The sequence below is a fragment of the Balearica regulorum genome, chromosome 2, assembly GCF_011004875.1.
Source record: "Balearica regulorum gibbericeps isolate bBalReg1 chromosome 2, bBalReg1.pri, whole genome shotgun sequence".
In the NCBI taxonomy this organism is placed as follows: Eukaryota; Metazoa; Chordata; class Aves; order Gruiformes; family Gruidae; genus Balearica; species Balearica regulorum.
The window spans coordinates 64,583,189-64,589,441 of NC_046185.1; the positions used below are offsets into that span (position 1 = coordinate 64,583,189).

The 6,253-nt window shown below is 43.2% G+C and overlaps 1 long non-coding RNA gene across 1 annotated transcript; it reads right to left on the reverse strand.

Annotated features, from left to right (window-relative positions):
* Positions 1-539: 539 nt before the first annotated feature.
* LOC142600414 (uncharacterized) lies at positions 540-5,140 on the reverse strand. Its single transcript, XR_012833885.1, has 3 exons — positions 3,986-5,140; positions 2,010-2,115; positions 540-644 (listed from the first exon to the last, which is right to left on the reverse strand). It is a non-coding gene; the product is annotated as an uncharacterized LOC142600414 (long non-coding RNA).
* Between the last annotated feature and the right edge of the window lie 1,113 nt (positions 5,141-6,253).

Here is a 6,253-nt window from a genome sequence, read left to right on the forward strand (position 1 = left end):
TTTCTTTGTTTTTTAGCTACCAGACTCTTTCAGATAATGAAAGTATTTGTACTTTGTATTAATTACTTAAACAATGCTTTCTCATTTAGTATCAAGATGCCACTCTTCTCCACATTCAGCCCATTTAATGGACACTTGCAGGGCTTGAAAGAGCATGAGGAGCAGTTCTTTCTAGTTGTTGTCTGGTGTCTTAATCCGTTCTTACATACAGACATGGGGATCCATTCTAAGTCTTTTAGAGTCCCTCTCCATTCCAAGGAGCAGACCTGGCATCCACTCCTCATGTGGCATAGCCTCTATTTTTAACCTAAATGCTCCCATGTTCTCTTTGGAATGCCTGATAGCTTCTACCCCCTCTGCCCCTTCCAGCTTTGGTGTTTTTATTTTTTTCTTTTTTAGCTTTAATAGTCATTAGTGTTATGTTTATAGCAAAGAAGCAACAGAAAGAAAAGCTGAAGAGATGGGAGTTGCACTATAATAATCAAGGAATTCTCACCACTTGCAGTTTCCAGTTAATTAGTTTCAGTTCTTTTACTTAGATTTGAAAGCGAGTGACTATTCCATGGTCAGGGCCAAAATTTATTCTTGGATCTGTACATAGGTAACAAAACGTACTGCAGCAGAGTTATACAGTGAAAATGGGTCTGTAGCAGAATAAAGAAAGAATATGAGGAAAGACTGTAACTAAAGCAGTGCTAGACTAACTATAAAATACAATTTAAGAAAAGGGAATAAGCATTGATGACCATTATCTGTATTATTATTTTTAGTTTAGTTTTTTTTACTATGGACTCTCTTGTGTGAATCAGCTTTATGATCTTTTCACGGGAATCTAAATGTTTAGGTCCTCTCTGTGTTTGTTTGCTTCTATGCAGAAGGTCATTATACTAAAAAATGGACCCTACTAGGGATGCCAGTGATTGTTGCAGGGAAGATGAATTTCTAGAGCCGTAAGGGAAAAAATGGTCCCTGCCTTTCCCAGAAATATTTGAAAGGGCTAATGAAGTTTGGTGGATCTCAGTGGTATTGACAATGTATGGCCTGATGAGGGGAAGAAAAAAACCCAGGTCTTTCAGGAAAGCAGCAGGTAAAAGAAATTTCTGTAGCCTTCCCCCTTCTAAATTTAATCAAATGAAACCACCTACAGGCCAATAAGTTTCTTGAGTGCACTTTGCCCTGGAAATAGTGTTCTATTATCACCCAAAATATAAATAATGCAATAAAAGAAAATGTTTGAGGTCTCCTTAATGAGCTATTGTTACGGCACCCTTCGCTCTTATCTCCTTTCATAGCCTGACGGAAAGAGCAGCATCCAGTGGTCGAGAGCGTACTTTGAGTGCTGCTGGGAAAGTACAAATGAGAAAACAGACTTAATTACACTGCTTACTGCATCTAGAGGTCCGTGTGGTTTGACCGGCTGTGTTAGGACACCCTGTAATTTGGAGGAATTCTCTGCACGCTGGCACCATAAATGTACTGCTATCCAAAGGATGGTTAATAATCTAAAGTTGGCTGTTAACATTGCTGGAGCGGGTGTCTATAATTTCAGCGAGTGACCTGAATGACTCTGCAATGAAAGACTGAAATGTCACTCTCCTCCTTTACTTTGTTTGCCTTGAGCAAAGACTGCTCCAGATTGTGTACATCCACCGAGGTCCAAATGATGAAAGGGCAGCGCAGAAGCAGAGATTCATGGCTCTGCTAAATCTCCCTGCTCTGGCAGAATAGTAGGGAGCATGAGGAGGAAGGCACGGGAGAAAAATAGGATGGTCTCCTCCAGAGCAGCTTCCAGCATGGCTATCTTTCCCCATCCCTGAGCGTGTAAAGGCAAGGCTGCCTACAGGGACCCGGCTCTCCCATCCTCTCTAGCTGCCAGCCACCAGTAAATCAGACCTGATGCCTGTGGCTAAAGGCAAAGCAAATGGTTTCCATTACCCAGGTATTTATTTTGCACCTGCTGCTGTGACATCTGTGTAATAACAGTTACGTACGACAAAAGGTAGGCTGACCTGACTTTGAGTATTTCATCGCTTCTTTTCATTATGCTGAGTGAGCGAGCAAGCAGAGGACTCGTATTCTTCTCCGGAGGTGTTACAGACCATCCAGCTGAGACATCTGTGGAGTGGCAAGTGCAAGGAGCTTTACCTTCGCTGTCAGGAATCTTAAACCCTTGTTTCCGTTGCGTCTCGTTGGTACAGCTCAGATGCAGTAAAGGAGTAAAATACTATCAGTAAATTTCAGAAAGTTCAGTATTTGCATTTCATTTGGAAACCTGTGACATTTTGGCATATTTTCACTGGAAGGCCAGGGCAATGCTGATTGAAGATCAGTGTCGGCATTAAAATATACAAGGTACGGGAGAGCTGGTGTGCTTCAGAGCAAAGCCAGCCTGCCAGGCACAGAACCAGGGCAGCCCTGGGCAGGGGATAAGACTGAGTGTTCAGGGTTGTTGTTTGTTTTATTTAAATACAAAGTTGAACAAAAAGACTAATTCGCTCACAGCACTCTGGGAATGTATCTTCTAGGAGTGAGGCATGTTCTTAATACTTGTGTGGTTTCTTTAAAATCATTCAGATTTTTGTGCATGTTGCCTGATGTAGAAGTGTCGGAATGGGGGTCTGTTCAACCTTTCCATAGGAAAGCACTGGAAAAGCACCACTCTCTATATTCCCTCCAATATAGTAGGGCTAGCTTTCAAGGACCAAGAAACTTTTCCATCACTTGGGTAAGCGTGGATTTCAGTTGTACTCTGGCAAAATTATGCTGGGAAGTCCCAACTAAATCTAAGCCTGAATGACTGTGTTCATTCCCCTCCAGCCATCATGAAGGTACTATCAACAATTTGCTTACTGAAAGCTTTAAGAGGTATCACCACCATTTATATATGACAGACATGGTGAAGTCCTGACTATATTTCTGGAAGCCAAGAAATCCTTGTTGTCACTTTGCACCTTGCATCAGTCTGTAATTAGTTGAAAATGTGACATAATGCCAGGAAGGTGGAAGAAAACAATCTAGAAGGCAAGGGCACTGGCATTGGTTCTCAGTGCAGTATATTTGTGAAGTACTGCTGTTAGATTTAGGACTGCACCTGATTTACATAGGGGGAAAAAAAGCCTGTTGCTACTTGTGGAACCGATCTGAAATGAAGCACAAATTTTGGCTTTCCTCCAGTCACTTGAACACAACGCCACTGACAACGTCCTTTTTTGCCCCTGCTAGATACAACCTTTTTCTCTACAGTCTGTTTTATCCACAGCCCTCCATTCACCTCACAGGATTCTGGTTCACACCGTGTGAACCACTGCTGAACTGTTTTGCACTGCTACAATTTCAGCTTTGTGAAAAAGGAGGAATATTTGGCTCCTTCCTCTTTGCACCATGACGTGTATTTTATGACTGCTGAACATGGCAGCTTTTCACAAACAAGAAAGGAAGAAATGCAGTGGAAATAGTCTCATCACATTAAGCTGTAGCATTAACAGATAGAATGAAAGACACCGCAAATGAAATCATACAGGTGGAAAGAGTCCTTGGTGGGTTGTTTTTGGTTGTGGGGTTTTTTTTCCCATCTCACTAGAAAAGATCTTCTATATTGAAAACAAAAATATTTTCTCTTTCTGTGGTAAAATGGGAACTGTATATATTTGCCATAAATCTACTCAAATTTTGTTGCAGAGCCTATAGGCAAAATTCTGTGTGTTTTGTTAGGTTTAGGCATGTTACAAGACAAGGATAACTGCACTCTCCCCTGCAAAGGGAAAAAAAGCCTGAAACACTTCCAGCAGCCTCCCCTCTATGATTATTTCGCCTTTTTTTTTTCTTTTTTTTTTTTTCCTGGGAGTAGGGAGGGTGATGGAGAGAAAGAAGGGAAGGGAAGAATAGTTATCAAGTAACTCAGGATTCTGGAGGAGGGGGAGAACTGTTTTTTAAACTAGGATGGATGACAATCTGTCCTTCACACCTGATTTGAGAAGAATGATACCTGAGAACTGGAGGGTTGCCTTTTTAGCAGTTTCTCGTGAGCAGGGCTTGCTTTGCTACCACCCGTCATCAGAGAGCTCAGAGCTTGCAAAGCTGCTGCTGTTGCTGCCATAGCTCTTACAACATCGGCAAGCGCAAACACACCGAATTTCCCAAGACTTTGGGAGTTATCTGGAGGCCCTGGGAAATTTCGCTACGATTTGAGGTTAGGCAGGTCTGTGTTAGAAGTGCTTTTTCCAGCTGCATGAACACACGCACACACACGCACGCGCGCACACACAGAGGGAAATAAGAGTCAGGTTCTCCTCAGAGACAGTTTTTACACTGATTTCAAGAGCGTTATTCTTGTTCCTCATTTACATTCCCAGGAGAGGAAACTGACTCAATATCTCTCTTATTTGTAGGCACTTGTGATAGTAGATTGAGGTTTCTCAGCTCAGTAAGAAGTCAAATGATCCAGTAACTGACCCCGCATCTCGATTACCGAGAATACAGGAAAAATAACATACTTTAGCCCCTTCCTTCTGGCTACTTTTGTCACACCCTATGCAGGGAGGAAGGGTACATTATGCTGCTTGTACGCAGGGGTTATTTCGAAAGTAACACAACCCGAGGAGAACCCCTCATTAGGGCTTCAATGAGGGATTACGCATAGGTGTCAAGGGGCAAATAAGCCAGACATTTTCAGCGTTATTCTTGTTTAACATTATGAAACGGCTTTCAAAACTCTGGATGCAAATAAAACTTTCTGATAGGCTGCCAGAAACAGTCATGCCAATAATGTCATGCCAACGTGAATAAAGTCGGAGTGTTTTTCTTTGTAGCGATCAGACATGCCACACAATGCATTTCTGTGGAGTTCTCTTTCTTGGGTGGTTGAAATCACTTGGCTCGCAGCCTTGTGCCTCCCAGCTCACCTGAGGCATGCTGTAATCAGCCAGAACCGCGCTGCATGTCATGTCTTACTGCTCCCAGAAAATATACAAATTTCCTTTCCTTCTATTCCCTTTGTGAATTAGCCCCTTAGGGGTACGGTTTTAAGACAGCACGCAAGAAGCCTGTGCACAGATCCTCGTAACGCATAATGAGATTTGTGTGCCTGCCTACTTCCTCTGAAAATGAACTCCACAACAGCAGAAGTGACTTGGTCTGGCACTCGCTCTCGTGATGGAATACACAGACTTCCTCCTCCTCCTCTTTCTTACAGAAAGCATGGAGGGTATGTTTGTATGAAGTGCTGTCTGGTCCTGCAGTAAACCGAGGCGTTTCTCGTGGTTTTCAGTGTCCTCAGGTCCAGTTCTGAAGAAAGATAAGGCTGTCTGACGCTTCACAGGATAAACTTGGCTTCAGAGTACAGGTGCAATGAGACTACATGGCCTGCGACAGAAGGCTTGAATGTAAAGTTTTGCTTCAAAATGACATCAGAAAGCATTGTAAGCCCAGGGAGAGCTAAGCGCTTCTGACAAGTACAAAATTCTCACCTGCAGAATAGGTGCCAAATCTCACGCTCTTTCCAAGCCCTTACTTGTTACTGTAGCACTGTGTAGGATTTAGCAAAGTTTCCCAGTGAGAACTCCCCTAAGCTGATCCACCTAAGCTTCTCGTACGCAGCCTGCTGGTAATGTTTTCGGGTTTTTTTTTTTGCAAGACCTACAAAAAAGCAAAAGAGAGAGAGAGAACATGCTATAAACTGCCACCAAAACTTCTGGGCTGCTCTGGACTGCGGGAAGGTTTCCTGCAGTCTGCCAGGACTCGTGCCGAGCGCCTGGGGAGCTGGGAACGGCTATTGTCCTGTGGTGAGGGCTTCACTTGAAGCAGGCTCCGCTGGAGGCACAGTGTAGGCTTACAGCTCGCGTTGAACCAGCACCGCCAAAACGCCCCTCACGACTGGCATCGAATCGCAGGGATGTCAAAAATCCTCCTGCCCTATAACCAAAGTAAAGCGTGGGAGCTTAAAGGGGGGGAATATACACTGGAAAGTATAACTGAGATCAAGGTATTGTGTGCCTAGGCAGCGTACATAGAATTTTGTTTTAACTTGCTGAAAATTAGCAGGCCAGATCTGACGGTTTTTCTTTTTTTTTTTCCTTGGGCCTGGTCTACACGTACTTTTGCACTAGTAAAACATGGCTAGTGCAGTAAGCATTTAGCTCCTCTAATGTTACCATTTCATCTGGTCTAATAAGGCCCAGCTTTCATTTATGTGTTTATCTGTGCGTGTGAGAGGCAGGAAGAACACACCAGCTGGAGAGGCAAAAAAAAAAAAAAA